Genomic DNA, 26,603 nt, shown 5'->3' with positions numbered 1-26,603 from the left:
ACTGTTTAAGAGAATGATTGGAAGACATTTAGGCTATGGATCCTTTCTCCTGTTGGCATTTGGCCACATCTCCTCATCCACATCACAGGCAATGTCCTCCCTTGCCAAATATCGCCTTGCATGCCATATCCAACCCTGTATGGACCTCACCTCAATGACGCCGCATGCCTCTTCAATGGATTGTAAAAGAGGGCATGTGGCTGACGGTCATAATCTTTCCAGTGCCATGCTGAAAAGAACTTCTCAGTTGGATTAAAAAATGGGGTGTGTGGTGGCAGGTTGAGTGGAATAAATCTATTATGGTTGGTGAACCAGTCGCGGAGCAGAGCAGCCTGATGGAAACGGACAATATCCCAGATGACAACCAACTGGGGCTACTCTGGCCCGTCCTCGCACTGAGCCTCTGGAATGGAAATCTACAGCTGCTTCAGTGAAATGATGTGCTTTTAGGGATGCTGGAGAGTGTAGATATGCTGACAGTGTTGATGTCAGCGAAGGTTATTTGATGTGCGATGATCTGCTCTCTCAATTCATGAAGCCGGATTTCATTATTTGCCAAAACAATGTTGACTATGGCCACCACCTGTTCATCACTGCACATAATCTGCCTTCCACCCTGTGCAGGATGTCTGGCAGTTCTGTAAAAAATGAAACATCATACATATTGTACTTTAGACCCATAGACCTACAGAAATACAGGATTGTATTGTACTGTGTGTTTGAACAATGTGCAAAACTGTAATTACTTTCGTATAGTTTAGTGTGGAAACTTCAAACCTACCGGTTTCCCTTCTTTGTAAGGCCATGATTTATTACATGGTCCACCAAAGCAGCCCTCATGTCATCCAAAATTTTTCTCCTTCTGTTGCCTGCTCCCTTTTCTTCGTCCTCTTCCTTGTCCTGCTGCTGCTCTTCCTCTGTCTGCCTCCTTGTTTCCAAAGTTGGCACAAAGGAGCTGAGCTCACATGAGGTGGCTTTGTAGTGCTATGGGCCAGAGTGATCGGTCTACAATAAGATTTGAAAGGTTTTCATGTGTGTGAGTCAGTGTGCTTTTCCAATTTTAGTTGTGTTTTGTATTTTAAATAGATGTGTTTTCCCAATGATTACATGAGAGTTCCTTTATGAACAACGTGTCAAAAAACAGCGTGTAGTGTTTTGCAAAAAGAGTGTTGGAGAATTCCCAACACAGTGCAAAGCATATATAGTGTTTTCAGGTTGGTGCTTTTGTTAAGGGCATGGTCACCAAAGTTAGAGGGTGTGATGCTTTGGGCAGAGCAACCACTTTAAGTGTTTAAGCATCAGGCAAAAAATGTAAGATCCAGAATTCTGACAGGAATTAGCAGGTATAGATTTTAGAACATGCCAATATGGTTTTGTGTGCTATTAGATGTGTTAGTCATTGTTATGTTAAATTAATTTTATTTAAGACAAAACATTGGGGGCATTTTACTTCTTTCCTTCTGCTAGAGGACGGACTAAGAAGTTCACGGCCCCCAGCATCCAGGCTTCTCTTTGTTCTTTTGTTTCTCAATCCAGTGTTGACGGTGCAACAGGTCCCAGGGATGGGTTTTCTGCATTTACACTGAAACATTTGGATTCTTCTGATTTTACAACACCTCAGTCAGAGCAGCCGTCAGTATCAACAGAGCAGTTGTGTTATTTTTTGTGTGTGTTTGTGTATGGCCAATCCGAGGCAAGTGGTAGCGCAGTGGTTTCCAAGGCGACGGAAAGATATTTCCCCTGCTTTTGTTTTTTTTACAGCAGGAAGACTTCATCGACTCTGGATGACCCCCCAGAAACACGGTGCAACATATTTTCTCTCTCTCTCGCTCACTCTCTCACTCTCTCTCTCTCTCTCCCTCCCTCACTCTCTCACTCTCTCTCTCTCTCTCCCTCTCTCCCTCGCTCACTCTCTCACTCTCTCTCTCTCTCCCTCTCTCTCACTCTCTCTCTCACACACACACTCTCTCTCTCTCTCGCTCACTCTCTCTCTCTCTCCCTCTCTCTCACTCTCTCTCTCACACACACACACTCTCTCTCTCTCTCTCTCACTCTCTCACTCTCTCTCTCTCTTTCCCTCTCTTGTTGCTTTTCTTTGTCTTACGCAAAATTAATTGGGTGTTTTTTGGTATGGGGAAGTTGTGACAGGCACTTTTCGCTGCTGTTATGACATTTTATGGACCAAACAATTCATTGATTATTTAATAAATAAATATATAAAATATAAAAAGCTTATCTATTTCTTTTTGCTGGATTGGAGGAGGCGAAATGCTTCAGGAGAAGCCTGGAAAGATAATTAGTAAAATAGAAGAAGAAGAAGATGCAGAAAATATGGACATATGCAGAAGACAACAGGACTTGATTTGTCCCGTCACAGAATGTTCATGGATATTGCCTAATATTTTGATTAACTGTAATGATTATCTCTACCAGCATTTATTTTTGAATCACAGAGTAAAAAGTTAGATGTGTGGTATTAAAGTTAGCCTGTAATATAATTTATATAAATACATTCCATAAATATATTATTGGCTATGGGTCCACCATCTTAGGTTAATATTTTTTTAGGTTAATATTTTTATTAGGAGGCAACGCACATTAGAGCAGGATCTAATGTTATCATTACATTGAGTATCACATCACATCCACATCCCAATTGAAAATATAAACACACCGATACAATGGGAATACTGTGCATCATGATAAAGGAACAGGAAGAAGATGTTTTCTGATTTTATACATGTGGCCCAAAAGGGACATGATCGGGCAACAAACGAACAATGTGCGTATCCAGAAAAAAAAATTGATAATAATTAAAAAATGAACGAATAAATAATAAATAAATGAATGAAAAGAAATAATAATACATTTATTTATAAGTAAGTAGCTGAGGGTTCTCGTAAGTAATAGGTGAATAGGTGTTTAAGCTACAGGGTATAAACCGAAATATAAGGGAAGCCAAGAGACAGGAGAGGAGAGAAATAAATGAATAAATAAATAAACAGATAAATAAACTAAATAATAATAATGATGAAGATAAGAAGAAAGGGAGGGGTGGGGATCCATCAATCAGGAGGCAGAGACTGAAGAAGCCACTTGATATGAAATGTATCAGAGTTCCCTGATCTTCTCCAGCTTTAGAAAAGACGTGGTGTCACTGAGCCACTGAGTGCTGGAGGGAGCTTCAGTTGACTGAAGAAGAAGAAGAAGAAGATGGCGTCTTGCTAATATGGAAGTAGAAGCTAAAATATCTAATTGGTTAGAGGTAAAGCGATTACGGTTTTCTGGGAACCCGAATATGGTGACATGAGGGGAGACTTTTATGGTCCACCATCTTAAATTCTTCACGCTTTGCCTCTTTGAGTTGTTGGTGAAACGACTCCTACTCAGTATATTGATTTAAGACATAGGGAGGAACTTTGAGGGAGGGCTCCAACAAAGACCTATCATTATTAATGCTCCAGTGGGTCCTGCCTGTGTGAAGTGAAACACAAAATAAAGTCAGAGCGATTGTAATGCAGTTCCTTACTACCTGCTTACACCAAGGAAAGAAAGAGAGAGGGTTGGAAATGAAAGCAGGCTGTCCATTTATCATCATCATTGTTTTTTTGTAACAAAAATCATTTCCCCCTGGGATTATTAAAGTAATTCTGATTCTGATCCCTGTGTGTGACTGTAGGGTAAAAGTGCTCTGACCTCGTTGCAAACTCTACACTCGCGCTGACATTTTCACCATTAAACAAATGGACAGACATTTCTCAGGCGGACATCTGTGTGTGTCACTCACTCAGAAACCTGATCACAGCACCTGATGGAATTATCATATTTACAATAAGGCCTTTCCATGATAATGCTCAGCTATTGTGCTCCAGATGCACGGAGTAAATGCCAGACCAATTTGACAGATTGGGGGGGACTTGATGCCTGACGAAATGAAAAATGAAATGGAAAAAAATATCAAAATGACACAGTGATTGTGATCTGAGGTCTCTGTTTTATATGCACATTAAACTGCATAGCACATCAGTAGTGCTGTGTGAGGCTTACAGTATAAAAAAACAACATTTAAAAGCTGCATGTTTTATTATCTTCTCAGAAATACAGACATATAATACTGAGAAAGATGTGTGGTCAAAAGGAAATGCAAGGTTACAGTTGAATTCTTTTAATCACCAGGACACAGGGAATGTTTAACATGCCACACTCTGGTTTGGACCTTTTCTTGGCTCCGTGCCTCGTGAGTGTAATTTGGATGAGTGCAGCTCGCTTGCCTTTGGGCTCATTAACAACAATATAAACAGTAATTACTGTGATCGCCTAATTAATTCATTTAAAAATGCTGCACGGCGTAAAAGCCATGAGCAAATCTTTTCTGGAGATAACAATTTTACGGAATCATTGTTGACATAATTAGTAATTTCATGTTCGAAAATACAACCCAAATAATTAAAAACTTTTTTGTCCTATTTTATACATTTACTCTTTTATTATTCAGATTGTCGCCGCATTTCTTTCCCTTTTCACTAAGCCTGCTTTCTGTGCGTTATCCTTCTCTGTCTGCACGGCAGCTCTGCAGTCCTGATAAATGTAATCCTCCCCTCTGGACACATTCTTTTGTTTTTGGGCCATTTCCAGGCTGTCCTCTGATCACCAAGTCCTACTTATTATAGAATTGTCTGCCTCCATCCTGTGGGTTTTGTTGGGGTAAAGAATGGTCATTTGGCCCTCAATTGTCCATTAATTCTATCTAGTTTATTGGTTATTTAATTGTGATTAACATTAATTAAGAATCAGCTAAATAAAAAGTGGATATGTTGTGGCTCGGCAAATCGAATGATAAAATCGCTGCATTTCTTCCACATCCTACAGAGATTTTCTCTAAAGACAATACTTCAATTAAACCATTGAGCAGCATAGATATGGCGTCAGGATTTTTAAATGAAGGATAAGATCAGCTCAAATATGAAATTAAGACATCCATGGTTTGTGTTTATTTAGAGCCCAGCAGCCTTTAAACATAGAACATACATTAAAAAAAAGAATTATTATAAATTATATTATTATTGTGGAATCTTTTTTTTTTTTCATTCAGTGTTTTAATGGAACAAACCCTTGTGCATACGATGAAAAGCACAAAGTGAAAAGCATATGACAGAGTGGTTTATGTGCAGGCACAGTCCTCTGACCCTTCCAAACCCCAATTAGTATTCCTGCAGAATTTATTACCACGCCTGGCATCACTTTTTGTTGATTACCTCTCTACTCATTAAAGTGAGAGCAGATTTATAGACAGATCTGACTGATGCATGGGTGAGGGTGGTGGAAAATCTCACTATGTCAAAATGGTGACAGATGTATACGTGATCCTCTGCAGTGTGGTTGATGTTTTAAGAAGTGCCAGAGATTGATAAGCACCATTATTTGGCTCTAAACAGAGGCAGGGGTTATACGGGGTAACTTGCTTTACCAAAATAAAACCGTTGACATATCAGCGTTAAATCAGAGGTACAAAACGCCTCTCATCCACACACACACACACACACACACAAACACACACACACACACACACACACACACACACACACACACACACACACACACACACACACACGCGCACACACACACACACACACACACACACACACACACACACACACACACACACACACACACACACACACACACACACACACACACACACACAGGAACATACAAGCACAGCATTTGATCACCACCTGCTGGTGTAATACATAATACCATGCCCTGCGTTTATAACCAATTGGAACATTTGGTGGTAAAAGAATGGATGTTAATTCCCAGAAAGCACACACTCATACTCCTCTGCACAGGTATCATGCTAAATTCTCCAGCACATCATACACAATATTATAGAAAACCATCAAGCCTGAGAGCTATTCTGCTGCTATCAGTTAAATTGCCTCACTATTTTTATATTCATTTAGTTATTATACAGCCTCAGTATGCTGTGCAGCTTTAATATGAAATGAAATGATACATGAAACAAACCCATATTGGATTAAATGTGGTTGGAACATACCTAATATTAAGCAAAATAACCTGATTAGGAAAAGCAACAGAAAGCAGAGGAGGTTTTGCATGGACACAATTCATCCACTTTCAGTAGCATTCGAGCTGCTCCGTTCTGGCCGCAGATACAGATGCCCCAGCGTCACAACAAACAGAGCGAGAAATGCATTTATTTATGGCAATAACAACTCAATCGGATCTGTGGAGGGGCCGACACAGAGACATTTCTGAAGTCTAACAGCAGTAGTCTGTATATTTATTACACAAGGCCTTTAGGGAAAATTGCAATAACTCACACTTATTTGTATTATCTGTATTACATTTATTAATGTGTGTATGTACGTGTCAGATAATTAGTGTTATAGATGGCTGAATCAATGTCAGTATCTGTGAATTATATGTCAATGTGTCTGCGCTGTAAACCAAATTGCCTCTCGAGGACATTAAAGTTTTCTACCTACCTACCATGTGTTTTTGGTTTTGTGTATTTCTAATAAGTAATGCTAAGAAGGGCTCTGGGTGACGGGCCCCTGAGCCTGTGCCTGTCAGGCCTGCTCAGTTATCTAAGCATGCTTTAGGGTGGTCTCCAAATTAATTGTTCAATGCTAAATAATAGAAGCACTGGATTATTCATTAGACACTCTTATGGGGAGGGTTTCTGAGACTCAGTCAGGGGTGTTACTTCACTGGTCATTTCTGAAAGTATGTGTGACTCTTTTTTTGTACTCATCTATGTAGTTTTCCTGTTTGGCATTTTTCATTGAGCCACTATTAATAGGTGTTTGTGATTTCTGAGAGTTTTATATACTTATATACTTTTGAAGTGTTTGTGGTTAATGCAATTGCAATTGAGACAGAGCTGTTTTTCTACAAGTTACAAACACTTGAAAATAGAAGAAGTATGAAAAGAGAAGAAAGGTGAATATACTGTATATGTGGCAAAGAAAGGTAAACGGCACCTTATTAATAAAGAGACATGTGAAATCATTAATGCTACATTGGTAAAATGATCCTCAGGATTATGGTGGTTTAGTGAGAGGAAACCACTGTAGGTGATAGTTATATATTATATTTATACTCTATTACTGCACTATAGTTCTGTTTACGTCTGCTCATTACACATATGTATCATGTCTGACATCTGAATCCGATCACTGTCCACTTATATCTTTTCTGCACTACAGTTCTGTTCATACCTGTTTCAACGGTCTACTGCATGTTTACATCATTTACACCCGTTCACATGTCTGCTTACATCTGATACACGCATGTCTTTCTACATCTCACGCCAACGATGTTCTCCGTATCTAACCTGTACTAACACACTAACATCCTGACACTTATTCTACCTGTACTAACACAATAACATCCTGACACTTATTCTTCTCTTAGACTTTATTTTTGTTGTTAGGTTAAAATGTTTTTGTATAGTTGCACTGTCATTATTTGCTGCTCTGTGTGCCCTGAATTGCCCCCCGGGGACAAATAAAGTTTTTTTGAATTTGAATTTGAATTGAATTGATAAATAGCCCACTTCCCTCCCCGGGCTGTCCACTGGATGGCGGTAGAGTCTGATTGAAATTGTAATGCAATTCACCTCGAGTCGGTTAGAGAGGAGGAATAAGAAAGACCGCTCACTCTGATCTATTTTGGAAGCCGGAAATGTACGCAATCCAAATATTGCTCTTGAGGTGAAATTAATTATATATATATATATATACATATATATATATATATATATATATATATTTATATATATGTATATATATATATATATATATATATATATAAATATGTATAAATATGCCTGCGAATGTTCTCATTCGTCCAGGTCATCGTTATCCTCAAAGCAATTTCAGTCAAAAAACACGACTGTCGTTCAGACTCAATAGAGCACTAACGAAGTCGAAACCAACTGCCCACCACCGACTGTCACTCTAACGACGGGCGTGGGCACTTGGAGCACAAAGGGTGTCAGTGACATCATCGGCCTTGTGAGAGGTTAAATACCTGGATCTCCACACCAGTTAGTTGGACCAGTCCCAGCCTGGTCAGATGCGTACATGAACTGATGAAGCCTCTTGGATGAGAGGTGAAATCAGTCCAGTTGTTTTTTTGACTGAAATTGCTTTGAGGATATGTATAAATAAATATATATATTATATTATATATATATGTAAAAAAAATAAAATAAATAAAAAACTACCACCCGTGTCCTGTTTTAAAAAATGTCTAATCTCAAACATTATGCCTAATCCGACGGCGCATGCGTCATAACAGACGTAATTTTGCAGAGCGGAAGATGAAGCAGTTTTCCTGTCACGCAGCACATCTTAGTTCTAACCTATCTTTGATGTAACTCCACACTGACACTTGTTGGAGGTCCATGTGTTCCTTACTGCTGCTCTGCATGTCACCGAGTCACCCGGCAGAGGACGGAGCCACCTCTGGGCAGCGGGCCTTTTTCTTACCGAACGTTGAGTGGCTTCTCTCCTGTTTGAGGTTAGCTGTTTACAGCATTTATGGCTTTTATTGGCTAGTTTCCTCGTAAAGGCCCTCACTTAGACTTAGTGCGACGTGGTAAACTCTGGCGTCAATGCACCTTCTCTACCTGGTTCAAATGAAAGCAGCCTCATACAGAAAACGTCCACATATAGCACACTAGCGTTTGTAAAACGTTTAGCTAGCAAACGCTCCTTGCCTCGGTGTTGGTGCAGCACCTTAGGTCAACATACAGTCAGGTTATGGGACAGCAGTGGAGCTTTGCTTTGGGGACTCCAACAGCCTCAGCACCGTAGCGCGCTGTGCTAGTTTCGCTATGCAGAATAAAAGCCCACTTCTTTGGCTCCGTGTTGATGCCACAGGGTTGTAATGTTCCGCTCGTCTTAGCTGTGCCACGTTTATCAACATGTACGAGGCTCTGAGTGCCGTGTGTGGAAAAGGATTCCCGCAGGTTCTGCTTGAGGCGGACACGAACACCAGAACGTGTTTCCTGGGATAGAGGTTTCATGTGAGGGGAACACAAGAGCACACAGAGCCTGCCATGTAATCCTTGAGGCACATATGTGGCAGAATCTCAATCCTCTACAGGGGAGAAAACAGGTGGACAGTCAACCAGAAAATGCCTCATCCTTGCCTCAAGGCAAACAATAATCATCATAATATTGGAATAAGCTTTTCCTCATCCTGCGCAGACTGTCAGGACCATGAACCCGTTTTCTTAACCACATTCAAACTGAGGTGTGGTCTGGGTAACCCCCCCTTCAGAGATTTGACAGAGATGTCTCACTTGTTGCCAAGATACAACTGATAACTGCTAAGACAAAGTATGGGCCGTAATCCAGAAAATATAGAAGAAACAAACCTAAAGTTCACACACTTTTCATTTGAATTGATCACATTTTATGTCATTGTACCAGTACAACGAAATTTACAGTACATTAAAGTGCAGAAATAATTTAACATTAAAAGCATCACATAGAATAGACTCGACCTTTAAAAGACACATTTAAAACGACAAGCTTACACACCAACACCCACACACCCACACACGCAGCAGTTTTAGGAGACAAAACAAAAAACAGTAGATTGCAGAGATCCTGAGCATCATGTACCATTATTGGCCATTATTCCCTTATTGCAAGTGTATTGGTATCTGTGTGTCTGCCGATAAGTACAAAGAATTTTGCATTACAGACATTCAAAACTAGATTTGAGGTCATTTAGAAATGTTTTTGTAACAAGGCCCACGATTTATGAAAACACCTCATATGATTCTATGTAAATCATCATAAATAAGACTAATTTTAACTAACTTACCAAGACACACCGGGCCTGATCCCAAGGCCCACAGTTTGAGAATAACTGCAATAGAGAGCAACTTTAACATGTCCCGCTCAATATTTATCTTGGTCACAAATCTTTAAAAAAAAAAAAAAGGGATCAAGATTGTTATGTATCTGTTTATGATTAAAAAAGGAAAAGAAATGACTATCGGCCGGTGTATTGGTATTGATATCAGCTACAACTAACTAACTACAGTGTTTTTAATTCATTTATTTTACATTCATTCTTCATTTTGTCATCTAACAATTATTTCCATCAGCTAATCTGCTGATTATTTTCTAAATTGATTAATTTGGCCTATGAAACATCCAAAACATCATCACAATCTCCTTGAGACCAAAATGCCAAAATATTCCATTTACTATGATGCAACACAAGTGGAGATTGGTTGCATTTATAGGTTCTGTTAATCATTTTCACAGTTTCCAAAGTCAGAAGGAGTTTTCCCGAAAGTGTCTAGAAATCTCCGTCAATGTGTTGATTACATGTTTTATATGTTAAAAAAGTGTAAAGCATCTGGTTGCGGTATTAAGGAGGTGTTGGTTGGTGGTGATCAATAACAAGTAAGCAGTGGTAGCAACCCCCTGATGGATATGCAAATTAGATTTCTCACCTTATCTCATTAGTTTATCACATATAAAGGCAGCCAGATGAGCTGACATCTGGGGCAGGTCGCACATCCTCAAGCCCTGTGGTATATCTGACAGCTGCAGTCATCATCGGGCTTAGGAGGGAGGAGGAGGGCTTAATGCTAGATTTGGTCCCATTTTCCCATTTATGATGCAGAAATAAAGCCAACCTGTCTGTTAAACTGAGCCATAATTGAATGATACTTAGTTATTTCGTGTTTTTTAAGTAACAGTGGGAGGAGCTGTGCCTTTGCCATGGTGGTTCTGTGAGCATATTTACTGGTCAGGCCTGGGAAGTTAAGAGTGTACTTAGCATGCTAATGATGCTAATCCTGACAACTAGCCTTCGAGGAGAAGTGACGAACAGAGGCTAACTGTCACTCAAGAGACCACGCCCCTAATTATTCATAAACTTAACCTCCAATAAAATAAAAACTAGCTTGTTACAAAAATATTCACCCTTCTAAGTGTTGTCATGGAGATACGACCTTAACATACAGTCTAGAATGTTTTTTGTACCAGGTCTTAAACAGGTTTAATGATGCCGTGAAAACGGCCTGTTTAACATTGGGGTCAACGAGAAATTGCGCTATTATGAAACCTGCCCCTAGTGGACACTCAGGGAACTGTAGTTTTTGACACTTCCTTATTGGATCAACTAGGAAGTGGCTTTGGTGGGGGCTTGGTTTAAACTCCTGTTCCATATGGATTATGCTGTTTCTCCCCTACAGGGTGAAGGTACTTCTATGATAGATTTTATTTTATTATATTTTATCAGTTGATCTAAGATCTATGATCTAACCTTGCAGTGCATGACGAACTTGGATATTTCTGATATACTGAGCGTCTGAGCAGCTTTAAGCAGCTAATAAACTTAGACTGTGATAAGAGTCTAAGTTACTAGCTTTGCCTTCATTCAGTGTTTCCTTTGACCTCATGTGTGAACTATCAAGTCAAACCAGGATCTTATGCTTCTGTTGGGTCTGCAGGTCAGTGACCCTGAACCACACATGCCACATGTCTGGACCTCAGTCTCAGGCGTGTTTGGATACAAACATATACACTACTGTACATTAGAGTGAGTTTAGAAACACTGCTTGTTTTGCTGGTCAGATGAACACCAGTGTGACATCAAGTCTGGCAGTGAAAGTAAAAGTGAAAAACTGTGTCTTTTTTGGTCTTTCCTCAGGTGCTGTTACCTTAATGTCATTGGTGGATAAGGAAGGACACTTTAAACCCAAACACCCGACAGAGTGACGCAGCAGTCTGAAACCACTTACCTAGGTTGCAGGAGTTCACACATACCACCTGGTGAGTGACGGAACTACAGCAACTGAAAAAGTTGTTGCCTATGTTTTATAGCAGGATTGTGCACATGGAGTATGACGGTAGTTGAGGGCTGCAGTACTTGAGCCCAGTCTTTTTTGTAGCCTTGCACTTGTCTTGGTCTCGTGACTTGTTGGACTCTGAATTGTCTTGGACTCGGATATTGAGAACTAATTGAGTTGTTCCTGGCTGCTTATTAGGGATTGGTTGTACAGAACATTTGTTAAATTGTATGCATTGATTAATTTGATGTTTGAACATAGATCAATCTAGTTTATGAATCCATCTTAATTCCTTAATCACCATATTAGCATTCGAAAGACACTATTGAATATAATGGCCTTGAACAGGACTCGATTTGCTCTGGACTCAGTCTTGACTTGATCTCGACTGACTTTGGACTCAACTGGACTTGGTTTTGGACTTGACTTGGACTTGATTAAAGTTGTACTCCGTAAGATTTTCATCTATTTGATTGTCTTTTAAGTTCCTATCCATCAAAGAGTGAGTTAAAGCAATGATGATTAATCATGTGACCCACCAATGAAAGCACTTGTTGCCTCTTTGCTGATTATTACAATATCTGTGTCTGTGGAGACATTCCTGCTCTTGATGTAAATACGCCGCCATGTTAGTGACTCTGCTGACAGCAGATGGTCCGTCGGCCCAGATCGTCACTAACGTTATGCTGCGTTCACTTGTAATCGAAAATCAGAACTTCCAACTTCTGAGTCAGGCTTGTAGTAAAGTGTTATAGGTGTGTGTGTGTGTGTGTGTGTGTGTGTGTCTACCTCTGCAGTAGCATGAGAAGTGTCCTAACATTAATAGAACCAACAACGTAGTTAGTGAACACAAAGTTTATTAAAAGAGTGTTTTAAAGACTTACCAACTGACCCCTGTACCAGCTCCTCTCATAGTAAAGTCCATTCAAGTGGATTACCAAAGTCAATCCAAAAGGAAGGAGCTCATTGATGATTTATTCCAGCAAAACACATAAACCTTGTGGTTTGTTGTAGTTTGGTGAAATATAAATAAATTTTCAATGGTAAAAGGTTTAGAAAAGTAGTCCCAATCGAGACGATTGATAACAACAACGTTTATGGCAGACATGGTTTATTTAAGGCCGGCTGTTAGCGTCTCTCCGGAAAATCTACGTTAATAGTTCATAAACGAAAAAAATTGTCTCGATGGCTTATTTGATGACCGAATTTGCACAAAAAGGGATTGGGATGATTTTACACCGGAATTTCAATTTAAGTTCCTTTTGACTACAGCCCTGCGTCACATCAGCCTTGATATTTCAAAACAGCTGCAAACATTAGAGATTGTCTGGGGCGTCCCAGAGGATAGCTGTAGGGAAAGATTGATTTCACTGCTGTGGAGAATGGATCTTAATTAGGGCAGAAGTGATTACTTTTTCAATTATATTGATCCTGCCTATACTTCATTGCAGCAATTTGCCTTCTGTCAGCACATACATACCATGATTAGGGATGGTTATTTGAAGTCATTACCATATTCAAGCACTTGCATTAATTATTATACATATGAGTACTCACAAAAAAATATAACGTAAGAAAAGGGTGGGATCATTGTGAGTTGTTTATGTGTCTTCAGTATTTAACAACCACCATTGCAGATGAAAATCTATTCTTTTCAATTTTTTTAATAATGATAACACATTTCATATTAATTTATTCATTTCACTTTTTCAATAATTAGTTTAAACAGAACATGCTTTTAGATTATGCATTAAGGGCATGGGGAGAAAAGACAAACAGGGACAGACAAAGTGGATGACACTGCGGCCATTGTGCCTAAACAGGCAAATATGTATGTTGTTTTTGCTTGTCCTTCATCCTGCTCCTCTTTTTTCACCTCAATTATCAATGGCTACACAATAATTGGTACGTAATTGCACTGCCGCTGCAAAATGATGACCGCCACTGCTACAATTCCCCAGATCATTAATATCCTCTAGTCGCGTGTTTCACTGTAATACATATCAATAGAAGACTGGCCTATTTTAATGTTTATAGAGCAGAACACCATGCCGCCTACGCACTCACACTATTGCACTGCTCTCGCTGGTGTAGCCAGTTTAATTGGTTATAATCAGCATAGTGCGGCAGCAGCCGTTTATCCAACAGTCCACATAGGAAACACTGTGTCCTAACAGCAGGCAAGCGTCTGACTTTCGGTTATACGTTTTTGTTTTGTTTATTTTGAGCTCAACAAACCAAATTCTTGAATCTGCATTCAATCTTGAATCTTCAAATTAGTATAAGGTGTGTAGTGGACATGTTCCTGTAATGGTGGAATAAGCATGTAGGAATTCAATTAAGACGGACATCTTGGCATCACTTTTTGGCGTTTTATTTTTTTTGGCTCTTCTTCCTTATCACACACGGACACAGTGTTGAAACAGTTTCTACCTTTGTCCTTCAGTTTTCCTAGTATTGATAGTTAGAATTGTTGACATTCCTCATTATAACCACTTAACCCCGTTTTCAGAATAAGAATGTTGAACAAATCCAATTACAATCAAATACATAATTATTTATTTATATTTACTTATATTTATTTGTTACGTTGCATGTGTTCTTATTGACAAGTTCATTTAAAATATTGAGACAGGACAGGTTGAGAGAATCAAGTAACACATGGCAGATCTGATCCCAAAAATCACTTTATGGTTTCAACAAAATAAATATTTTCAGATCATTTAATTCTGTTTTAGTTGGGGTTTTTTTGTAGGAGTGAACCATCTTCTCAAACTAAATAATAAAGGATCTCTGATAAGTTTCAGTATCGTTTTTACCGTTAGGAGTGGAGCCTCTCAACAATTTAACAAACGTTCTTTGAACAAGTGAATCTCCAACCCTGTCGGAGTTTTCTGAGGATTGTAAACAGGCAGCCATGTAGAGACAGAATTTACATGCTGTCGTGTAAATAAAATAAATAACATAAGGCTGTTTAGTTTGTTTACTTAAAGGACAGAGCTGCTCTATAGGAAAGGGATCCTTAAATGACTCCGACAGTGTTGGAGATTCACTTGTTCAAAGATCGTTTGTTAAATTGTTGAGAGGCTCCACTCCTAACGGTAAAAACGATACTGAAACTTATCAGAGATCCTTTATTATTTAGTTTGAGAAGATGGTTCACTCCTACAAAAAAACAACTAAAACAGAATTAAACAAACTGAAATTCATTCTTTATTTTGTTGAAACCATAAAGTGATTTTGATTTAACTTTGTTCTGTTTCTGTTGGAGAACATTATTTGGACCTTTTGGACAATAATTTAAAATACATTTTCTGTGCAGAGTGTAGCTCATTGTGTGATACACTGATTTAAACTGTGGCTCTGATTATTGCTGTATAATTGTGATCCTTCTGTCTGGTGATTTTGAACGCCTTTTTACACCGATTCATTTATCCATGTGGAGATTGACCTTTAACGCGAACCTAACCATTAAATTGTCTGATTAAACACTGACTGGCACGCTGAGAAAAGAACATTCAGGCCATCTGCTACAGTGCGATGGATCATCATCAAACAACATGGAAACACATTAAAACCACGATTCCTTTAATTTTTTGTAATTTTTTTGCCAAGTTTTACAAACACTACCACACACGGCAAAATGTTAAACTCTCTTTTATATATATATATACAGTTCCTAAAATAAGGAGGAATTTGCAATTTGCACTTCATTGATAAAGTTGAAACCCTGCAAACTACAGTAGCACACCAAAGTACAACACAAATGAGCCAGTTTTTGTGGAGGTCTGTGCGCTAATCAGACCATTTTCTACTAATATAAATTACAATAGATATTATAAATTATTGACAAAAATGTACAAGCTATGATTATATTACCAGTACTGATTGACTTAAAATTGATATAATATACTTTATTTGTCATGTCATCATAAAAAACTCCTTTTGGTCTCAATGTTAAAACACATAGGATACATTAGAATTGACACATTCATTCCATCAAACATGTATACCGTATATCCACCAGATTGGCATAGCATGTCATGTTGTTCTTATTGTATAAAGTCAAGTGACCATACCAGACAGATCTTATGAGTAAGGACGCTCTCTGTAAGGCTGACATATATCCTCTCAAGAATATTACACCTGAGCCTTTGGCTGGCCTTTTAGCATATAGCATCAGCATTTTCAGTGAAGTTCAGCTTATCACCAGTGCTTCTACCCAGACATTAAAACACAACTAGACAAAACTATTCAGTAGGGGTGTAACGTTTCATCTACTACATCGATGCATTGATTTATATGTCACGATCCAACTAAATCGATAGGTGCTCAGCAAGTTGTCCTTAACTGGGGACATATATCGATATAAAATTGGAAATGTTCTATTGTATGGTAGTAACAATTTGTGCGTTGTCTTATATCGCAATTGACTTTATATTGAGGGGATTTTATTTATTTATTTATTTTTTCAAATTTTTATATTGAGTTCTGCAGACAGGTACACAAAAAGAAGTATAACAGTTGTACAGTGTGTCTGCTTTAGATTGAAAAAACAAGGACAAAGACAACAAAAAACCCCAACATGAAACCCGCCATCCCTCCTAACAACCCCTGTCAGACATGGTCACAATAACGACCAAGCAACCAAATAACATATCACATAAGTAGATAGGTTAAGTAAAAAAATGAATAAATTAAAAAAACTAATAGCAAAAATAAATAAAGTAATTCAAGAAAGAACAAAACAAAAAAAGCCTTCATCCAGCGCCACTACGACCTCGGGAGTGTCCGATCCAGGTGAGAATATGATGTTGAGCAGAAGAATGGGTGTCTCCCTAATATGAAGCCTGTCTAGCCTAGTGAAATTATCGATGACATCACACTTTGGAGGCAGAGGGTGAGGACCTTAGCAAGGATCTTACAATCTACGTTTAAAAGTGAGACCAGTCTGTAGGTGCCACATAAGGTTGGATCCCTGTCCTCCTTTAGGAGCAGTGAAATAGATGTCTCATACAAGGTCGCTGGCAGTCTGCCTTCAGTAAAGGAGTCATTGAACATTTTCATAAGGCTGGGAGCTAATAGCATCGAGTATGCCTTTAAAGAACTCGACTGTAAAACCATCGGGACCAGGAGATTTTCTGTTTTGCACAAACTTGATCGCTTCATGCACCTCCAACAGAGAGATGGCTCTACCTCGTTCCCTAGAGATATTTATATCAATCTGATGGTATGTTAAACAGAATCAGTGGATCAGAAGTGTGGCTGCCATCCGGTAGTTTAATTTTAGAGTTCAGTCTAGAAGCACTAGCTGCACGGGCCTGCTGTGCCAAAAAGCTTTGTTTGGATTGTCGCAGCTGTCTCTCAACTTCACGAGGGGGTGGTGGGCGGTGGGGTTGGTGGAGTAAGTTCTATCGAGTTTTAACAGTTCTTCTGCAATTTCCAACAGCCTAGCCCGTTCAGCCATTTAAGAAATGTAGGATATCACTTGTCCCCGAATAGTAGCTTTAAGCGCATCAGGGTTGTCATTAAACATGTAAGAGCGGATTTGAGTTGCAACAAAATCTTTAAACTTACTGTCCGTCAGTAAGAGCTGAACCTCTATGGTGAACGGGGAATGGTAACCAGTGGAAAACTAATGTCAACTTTGGTAGGAGCATGGTCAGAAGTGACTATTGGGTGATATTCACACGCATTCACTTAGTCGAGGTGATTGTTAAGTAAAAAGAAATCAATTCGGGAGAATGTGAGTTGTACATGGGAAAAAAGGAGAATTTTTTACCATGGGGATTTCTAAACCTCCAAGGATCTGAGATTCCCAACTGGGATGCATATGCTTTTACTGTGTGTGCTGATTTGGATAGCGTAACCTGTGTAGGAGAGGATCTGTCAAGAGTCACATCCTGCACCTAGTTGAAGTCCCCACCCATGATAATGTGATGACTGTCAGCCTTTTTGGATTTTTGCAAATAGCCTTGTAAAAAACTGTTCATCGTCCCAGGTGGGCGCATAAACAGAAACTGAGACCACCGGTGTGTTGTGGAGTGTGCCCGAAACTATGACATAGCGGCCGTCAGTATCTAGGATTACATTTGTCGGCTCAAACAGGACTCTTTTATGAATGATGATAGCTGCCCCTCTAACTCTATCTGTAAATTTGGAATGGAATAAGTGGCTCATCCACGCCCTCTTAATACGTGGGGGGTCAGCTGATTTGAGATGCGTTTCCTGCAAAAACCATCACACCCCCCCTTAAGGTGCTGCAACGGTGTCAGGACCTTACCAATTTTGATCGCTTTGGTCATTCCCTTAGTATTCCAGGAGATCCGACGCACTCCAGTACCTGTCTTTACAGCATTAGCCATAGGAACGATACTAATAAGTTAGAATGATACTGCATGACCAAAAGTATTCTGTAGTAGTGGAGGAAGAGAGTGGGGAGGGAGGGGAAAACGGGGGGAAAAAGGAACTCCAACACCCATAAAGCATAACAAAACAACATAAAGGGAACAAGACAATAACACTTTGACCCTTAAAGTCATATGGAAATAATAATAATAATAATAACAACAGTTATATAAAAGATAAAAAAAATCATTCTGAATGTAAATTAAATTAAATCAGCCAGCAGAAGGCGCCAAGATACCTTAGGGCGGGCAGGCTATGAGGGTATATCTCCACATCAAATAAGATAAATAGACCAGAATGCATATGCTGCAATAGTGCAGTCCCCTCTGATAAGTGCCAGGCTGCAGTAAAACCCTTCGACGGAACGAGTCACAGAAAATAAAATACTTCAGATAACCCTATGGCGGTGGGTGATAAACATCCAAAACGATATAAAATAAAGCTGCAAAGAAAATATATAATAACTTGCTGAAATCCACGTGTGGACGAGCTTCCAGTACCGGGCGCATAGGCAGATTAAAGATAATCTAAATTCACGTAGTGTAAGCAGGCACAGAAAAAAAGATGAAACGGGAATTCAAAAAACATCAGAAAACACTGGATCTCAAGTCAACATGTCCACAGTGTGTTAAAATGTGCATTTAGCGATTTTTGTTCAAAACTCTTTAACAGACAAAATATCAGCAGCCTGTCAGGACTTTAACTATTAACGCAGCGGTCTAAAAATAAACTCCGGGCAGTCCGGGGCTGTTAAAGCACAGCTGTACAGTCAGCAACACACAGACTCGTGGTTTTCCAGACAACATGACAGTGGCTTGTCTGCAGTGAAAAAAGCAACTCTCCGCGGTCATCAGGTCTCTTCCGTGCAGGTGGATGTTATGAAGGCTTTTGCCTTGGTGAGCGAAGAGAGAGTTTTCCTCCCTCCGTCCTTCATCGTGATGACCAGCCTGGCAGGGAAAAGCAGTAAAGTGAAAATTAAAGTAAACAAACTAAATAGCCTTATGTTCTTTATGTTATTTGCAAGACGGTATGACAATTCTGTCTCTACACGGTCGCATGTTTAAAATTCTCAGAAACATTTATCAGAGGTCCTTTATTATTTAGTTTGAGAAGAGGGTTCACTCCTACAAAACCCAAGTAAAACAGAATTAAACAAACCGAAATTCTTTCTTTATTTCGGTGATTTTTGATTTAACATTTTCTGTTGGAGAACATTTTTTGGACCCTTTGGGCAATTACTTAAAAGCCCTTTTTCCGATGCAGAGTTTGGCTCATTGTGCAATACACTGATTTAAAATGAGTTTGCATTGTGACTCTGATTATTGCTTGTATTATTCTCCTTTTGTCTGGTGATTTTTGACAAGTGGGTTCATGGATGTGTTAACGCTGATTAATTTATCCATGTGGGGATTGACCTTTATTATGAAACCTACTCATTCAATTGTCTGATTAATCACTGGCAGTGTATCTAGCAGATGTGCTGTCGATTTGGGTTCTGTCTAGTCTGACGCAGACCCAAATAAATTGAACATTAGCAATGTCATGTTATGGTTTAAGGGTGTTTTCTGCTGCAGGACTTGGGCCTCTTGTACAGCTACATGGCAGGGTGAATGCAAATCTTTATGTCAACCTCCTTTGGAAACATGCAATACGGTCATGCAGTTGTCTCCCAATCAGCCTGCAATTTTCATGTATGCGAAGTGAAACTGGAGATGCGTTGTTCTCTTTCTATGATAGTGCAGACCAGATTTCACTGCGCATGTGTCATACCCCCAAAGCCACCGCCATCTTTGATTGGTGACTTAGTCTCTTTCTACGAGTCTTTCCAATCGTGAAGCACAGACAGGGCTTCAGACTTTGACTAAATTTGCGGCCAGGTCTCACCATATCAATATGTAAGTGGCTACACAGCAAGAGAGTGACAGATAAGACAGGAACATCATGTAAGCACTGTAGGAAGATAGTGCCGTCAGCACAGTAACACAAACATGTAACATGGAAGCCCCCGTAGCTTAACATCAGGCTAAAAGTTATAGTCACCTTGTTGGCAACTGACAGACCCAAAGCCTCCGTATGTGACGCGCTGGGACAGACTGTCTCTGCCGTCTGTCAGCAGCTCCCGAGCTTTACCACCATGAGTACCGTAGGCTGCAACACAAGTAGTATGCAGAGGTGTTTACAGGTCTGCATCTTCATTCGCAGCTTCACTCGTAAAACCTGGGTTGTAGCACAACCGTTAAGTTTTACTTCATTTCATAAATTCAAGCTCTTACTCATGCTACAATGCATACTACCACCCTTGCTGGCCATAAGAGGGCACCGTGCAACCCTTCTGACCCAATGAGGAAGCAACATGGGAACCATGGCATCTGTCCAAGTCATCCCTTGTTTAACAGCATAAAAGCCGGTATGCTAATGGGGCAAACGTATCAATGTCTGGCTGCTGACAAAACCACGTGTTCAAAGAGCAAAGAAAGAAGCAAAAGGAAGGGGGAAAAATTCTACCAGATCCACAAGCATCAATCTGAAACTAGCCCCAATATGTTATAGCTGAAAGACTGGGTTAGGCGACAGTGTGATGGGCCGCTTATCAGCTAAAAAGGTCACACATGATCGCTGCACAGAAAAAAAGATCAGATCACAGACTCTCTTTGCTGTGGACAGGGCTAATATTAAGGCTGTCTTTAGGGAGAGATATTTCAACTCAACCATATCAACAGGCTCGAATGTGGGGCCCAAAAGCCCGTCCAGCACCGTTACCATATTTTACCTAGAGAACACATGGCAAACCTTCGCCTAGCAGGCGCTCCCGTTCAGGAGCCAAGCCACCAGTCCCAAGCCACCTGGGTTAGGAGCTACGCGTGCACCGCGAGTAACCAAGGGGTCTGTCATGGCAAAAACGGCGCCACCAGGATGACATTCAACCTGGCCTCCCTCACTCAGCAGGATGGGGGGAAATGTGTAAAGCCCGTCTTCTGTCCACAGGTTAGGCAGTGCGTCGTGCCCTAGCGGAGGCTCATTGTAAATGGAGAACCACAGTGGGCAGTGCGTTGTGAGCCGTGATGCTGACAGGCTTGGCTGAACCGAGTCCAAATTTCCTCCATCACCTGGGGGTGCAGACTCCACTCTGCAGGGTGAGGATTGCCTCTCGATAGGGGTCAGAGCCCCGATTCAGCAGGCCTTGAATGTGCTGACAGGGAAAGCAGGTGTTTGTCAACCCACCAGAGTTGCTACTTGGTTTCAGGGCTGGGAGAGGACTCGCTGTGAGTTTATGCATGAGACTGTTGTTGAATTTTCTCATATCCAAAATTGGCCATTCTGATCCGTCTTTCTTCTGGATCAGGAAATATCTGTGGTTATAGCCAGGGTTGTGCTCTACCTATCTCTCACTGGGCGTATGGCACCTTTCTCTAGGAAGGAGGAAATCTCCTGCACTAGAACCGGGGCCAGGTCAGCCTGCACTGCTGACAGAACAAAACCAGTGATGCTTGGTGGACTGCGAGCAAACTGTAAGGCGTAGCCTTTCGTTATAGTGTTGGCAATCCACGGTGAAGGATGGCAAAGCCGCTTCCATGCTGACAGCCTGCCTTGACAGAGCTGGCCTCTTGCCGCAGGAGTGTGCCATTCAACCCCCCTCCCTTGTAAGGAGTAACTAGATCCAGCGCATCTTTCTCCCTCTGCCTGCCTGGCTGGGCTGCTCCCGCTGCCTTGTGAGATTTTTCGACCAACTAGGCAGTGAGCTGGCAGCCCTTGGAAGGGAGCTGAGGCTTGTGTGATGAGGAGAGAGGTAAGCAACCACAGCCTTCTCCAGCAATGGCATATTTAGACAGCCCAATTCCGGTTCAGAGAGCATGGAGGACCATTCAATGAAAGCTTGAATGAGGGCTCTCGTTTGCTGCGGCACACCCCAGGAGGGCCAGACCTGCTGCTTCATGTTTTCGTGGCACAGCATTTGTTTTGGTGGCGCGGTTGGCTGAAACTTGAAAAAATGCCCCACTGAGCATTAAAGAGGGTCGCACCGGGGGGTCAGGCAACGAAATGTTCAGTTTAGCCACCACCTGGGCCATTACCTCCATAAACAGTCCTTCAACACAGACCCCGTTGCGTTTCCTTCTTTGCCATGGCCGAAACTGGCGCCATCTTCCTTCTGTTCCTCACAATACTCCTCCTCATGTTGCAAATTCACCGTTGTGCGAGGGGGGTTGCTGGCCTGCAGGTGTGCTGGAGGGAGGGAGGGAGGGTTGGGAAGTCAGCCTCCGTCCACAGGCTAGCAGGCTCAGTATGAGCTGTGCTGACTGTGGCGGGAGCGAAGAGCTGGGAACATAAAAGGCAGGGAAAGGAGTTGCATAGTCACAACTCCACATGCTCCTGTCCTAAGCATAAGACACAGATCTTGTGGAGGTCCATATCAGACCTACGCCTCTTTTTTTGTAGACTGCATAAAAAATAATTTGATAAAGGAAGATTACAAAGATCACTTTTATTCAAAACCATTTCAGAGACCCTTTTGAGTGAGGTTGGTGGCTTTAATAACTCTTCTGGACATCTATGATGAACAAACCACTTGTTCCAGCTTGTGCGTGGTGTTTATACAATGTGTTTTATTTAAGCTGCATGTATGACCATAAGTGAGATATTACATTCACAAACCGCTTTGACTATAACTGTAGATAATTACACACAATTAAATGGACACATATATGCACAAACGCACACACGCACGCACACAAACACACACACACACGGCTTAGGACCACATTGTCTTTATGTAATGTTCCAGGTTCCCATCCACTGTGCAATAGAGGAGAGGTAGGATGAAAGCTTCTTGGAGCGAGTTACATGAGAGAGGAAGGGTATAAGGAGTGGGCTGGAAACCGTGACAGTAGGTCTGCTGCAAGAAGGGGAGCGCAAGAGAGTGAATAAGAGGAGGGGGTTACATGTGGGAGTTTACAACAGCATTCATGGTAGGAAGACAACACGTTGCAGCCGCAGCCCAGTTTTTTTTTTCTCTAGAGCAGATGAGCGAATGAGCAAGCATGTCTGGTCCAGACACCCACACTGCTTGGACTGGTGTCTGAAGAGATTAGCAATACATTGTTACGTCTTTCTCTGTTTCTCTTTCTGTGCTTTATGTTGTTTTAATACTGTGTACTAGGTTTGTCAAGAAAATCGCTACTTGAAAATAATCAGTACTAAAAATTAGTATCAGATTAGTTCGTAATTTGCAAAAGTATTGATACTTTTTCCATCAACAGTGCAGCCTTCGCCTCCTGCAGTTGGTGCTTAACGTCACCCAGCAGCTGCAGACAAAACAAGACAGAAGCTACAGTTCGTCTCTCTGAGCACATGATCACTGGTTCATCATGTTAACAACTGTGATCCGACGACTGAAAGGCTAAGGATGTAATGCCCCTAGGGGCTAGCGGCTAATAATAAACAGTAACATTAAAGGCGGAGCTAAGCAGCTAACGATATCAGTCCTGTTCGTCTAACATTAAGACACATTAATTTAATAGGATGACACAATAACATGTCTGAAAAGTCAGCAGAAACACAGCAGATAAACAGGACTGTAGCTGAATACATTAGCATGGACCAGTCAAAAATTTGAAAAAATTAGAGGAGACTGGGAAAATGACTTTATGACACATACTAAATTTAGTAGCTGGTTGCTAAAACATGTTTAATCCCTTGAATTACATAATACCCCTGTTCAGCTGGCAGTATCAGTTGTGTTTGCTCATATATAAGGGTTTTTGATAATCCTTAATAATAGAGCCCAGGGGTTTGCTGCTAATGAAATGTTAATCCCTTGAATTATCCAGTCTTCCTGTTCATTTTACACTACTGCTATTGTTTGATGTTTTGCATGAATTCACATGCACAGTTTTTAATTTATCTTTTATTGTTATGTCCAAGTTGACAGTTTTTACGCCTGATTCTAGCTGCTTTTTTGTACTTACCAGAGGCATGGAACCTGTTGCCATGGCATCAGTAAAAGGTTGAGGTGTCCCTGTTCACATTTTGTTCAAAGACAACCTGAACTCTTTAAACCCCTCTGTACTGTCTCTCATTATATTATGTCTTTCTCTTTTCTACGTCTAGTCTAAGACTAAAACCATGTGTCTCTACAGGGGGGCTGACCACTTCCTTTGAGATTTTTAGAAACTGAAAAAGGACAGCATCTTCACAAAAAACAAAAATGGAAAACGCCACACTGTTATGCCACTTTAAAGATCATTCTAATGTGCTAACAGCCAGGTTATTTTCTTTAATTCAATGTCTTTACCATTGTCACATTTCATAACTTATATCGCTGTGGCTGTTTTCTGTTGTTCACTATTGGACAGCTGAAATGCCTCTTAGGTGATGTAATTGTTTTGAATATGGATCTTGCGTCATGGATTTTTAGACAAGTTGTTCTATTTTTAGCTTTGTTTTAGCTCTTTCCTCTTTTTCACTGTATTATAATATCAAAGTTGAGTAATTTTGTTATTGAGCCAGAAGTGGCATTCCATATATGGTTGTCAGACAGGATAACTTCTAGGTCAGTAGTATTTTTGTAGTTTTACAAATGGTGTGTGAAATATGCTCGAACCTAGGACAATCTGTGGTGTCTACACATGTCTGATTGCATGTGTGAGAGAGCATGCAAGTGAGTCAAGTTAGGCATGAATGTGCACGAGTGGTTCTGCTTTCACTCATGGGTCTATTAAAATAGTCCTGAACCAAACAAGCTTTCACCAAAGCAGGGGAGATAATGCCCTTTGATTTGAAGGCATCAGTGGATAGTTTGGAAGGTATTTTAATAGATTAGACTATTATCTAAGGTACAAATACAAGCTCATCTCAGGCAGCAATCTCTTGACATCTTCTTTCTAACCTTTGTGTTTGTCTGCAAGGTGCTGCAGTAACGTTGGGCAGTCATGTTTTCACTTAAAGGAAAATGTTTGATCCCATATCAGCAAACCTATTGTAAGATATTTATGGAGAAACTCCCAAACATTATTGCCTGGTAGTAAAAACTGTTACAATATGCATCTATTTATCTTGCAAATTGCAAAACCTTCCCACTGAGTAACTACTCTGGAGTTATAGTTGGAGCTGTTACAAAGGCCACTCCGAAGGGTTCTGTCCAAAGAAATGAAAACTACGGTGCCGCATCACTATAATCATTCACAAAATAACAATTGAAATACTTCTCACCCAACGTTCCAATAGAGGGTGTGCATTTTGCTCTCCTCACCACCACTGAGTGGACAAACAAACCAACAGCTAAATGCTACAAATGAGCATCAAGCTATCACAGAAGTTGGGGCATCATCCAATTGATTGAATTAAAAATTGTGAAGTCAGCTCATTGTGTTGGATTAATTGTCTGGGAACCATGAATGCTGGTACAAAATGATCTGCCAATCCATCTTGTAGATGATGAGATATTTTAGAGGAAGTGAAAACTTTAACGTGCTGGTAAGACTAGGAGAAATGTCAGGGGATCACCAAAGTCAGTAGGCTTTATCTTCTGACTATTCTGGATCAAAGTGGTGATACTTTTTCAATACCACTTGTTTAAAATGTTATAATCATTATTAATTATACACTTGATAATATCAAAAATACCAAAGATTGTGGCAATCCGCGCCTTTAAGGACACACTCCCCTATGTAACACACATACGACCCTAGACAGATGAATTATTGAGTGCAAAAAGCAGTATGGCGCATACTTACAAGCCGACACACAAGGAAGTGTACAGACCACCTAAGAGTGTCCTTTGCCAGCAGTTGCGAGCTGTCGACTCCTGGCAGCTCATCAAAAAAGTCTGCTGTTTGTTAGGCCACTTGTCCTTACAGACCAGATCTGACTTCCCCTCAGCCACCATGCCATTTGCCCATTCGTCATCTTCCTTGCCGTGATAGAAGACTTGACCATGCTTAATTCCTGCAATCCCTGGTTAATTAGGCTAGCAGCAGTTTGGCAAAACTTAAATCCATATGAAAACTGCTTTTCAGGATGGCAATGTAGGAACTACCTTAAGATGACACTCACTTGGCACATGCAACTTTCAGTTTCAGTTTTAATAAAGTAAGAAAAACCCGATCAGGTACATTTAAGGTTAGATTTCCAAATTGATGGGGCGTCCGGTGGCTCAGTGGTTAGAGCAGGGGCCCGATATACAGAGGTTGAAATTTCTTGCCGTTCAACTCCGACCTGTGGCCCTTGGCTTCATGTCTCCCCCTCTCTCTCCCCTGTTTCCTGTCAATCTTAAACTGTACTGTGAAATTGAGCCATGAAAAGGCCAAAAACACAACTAAAAAGGGATTTGAGAGGGTTGTACTATTGT

At 40.5% G+C, this 26,603-nt stretch overlaps 1 protein-coding gene across 1 annotated transcript in view; it reads left to right on the top strand.

Annotated features, from left to right (window-relative positions):
- Positions 1-8,419: 8,419 nt before the first annotated feature.
- Positions 8,420-26,603, top strand: part of ncalda (neurocalcin delta a) — a 92,391-nt gene continuing 74,207 nt past the window's right edge. Inside the window, exons 1-2 of the mRNA XM_083918498.1 lie at positions 8,420-8,550; positions 11,713-11,834. The gene's annotated coding sequence lies outside the window, so the exon portion shown is untranslated. The remainder of the gene's footprint in view (positions 8,551-11,712; positions 11,835-26,603) is intronic.

The sequence above is a fragment of the Echiichthys vipera genome, assembly GCF_963691815.1.
Source record: "Echiichthys vipera genome assembly, chromosome: 8".
Classification (NCBI taxonomy): domain Eukaryota; kingdom Metazoa; phylum Chordata; class Actinopteri; order Perciformes; family Trachinidae; genus Echiichthys; species Echiichthys vipera.
This window is presented reverse-complemented; position numbering and strand designations above follow the sequence as displayed.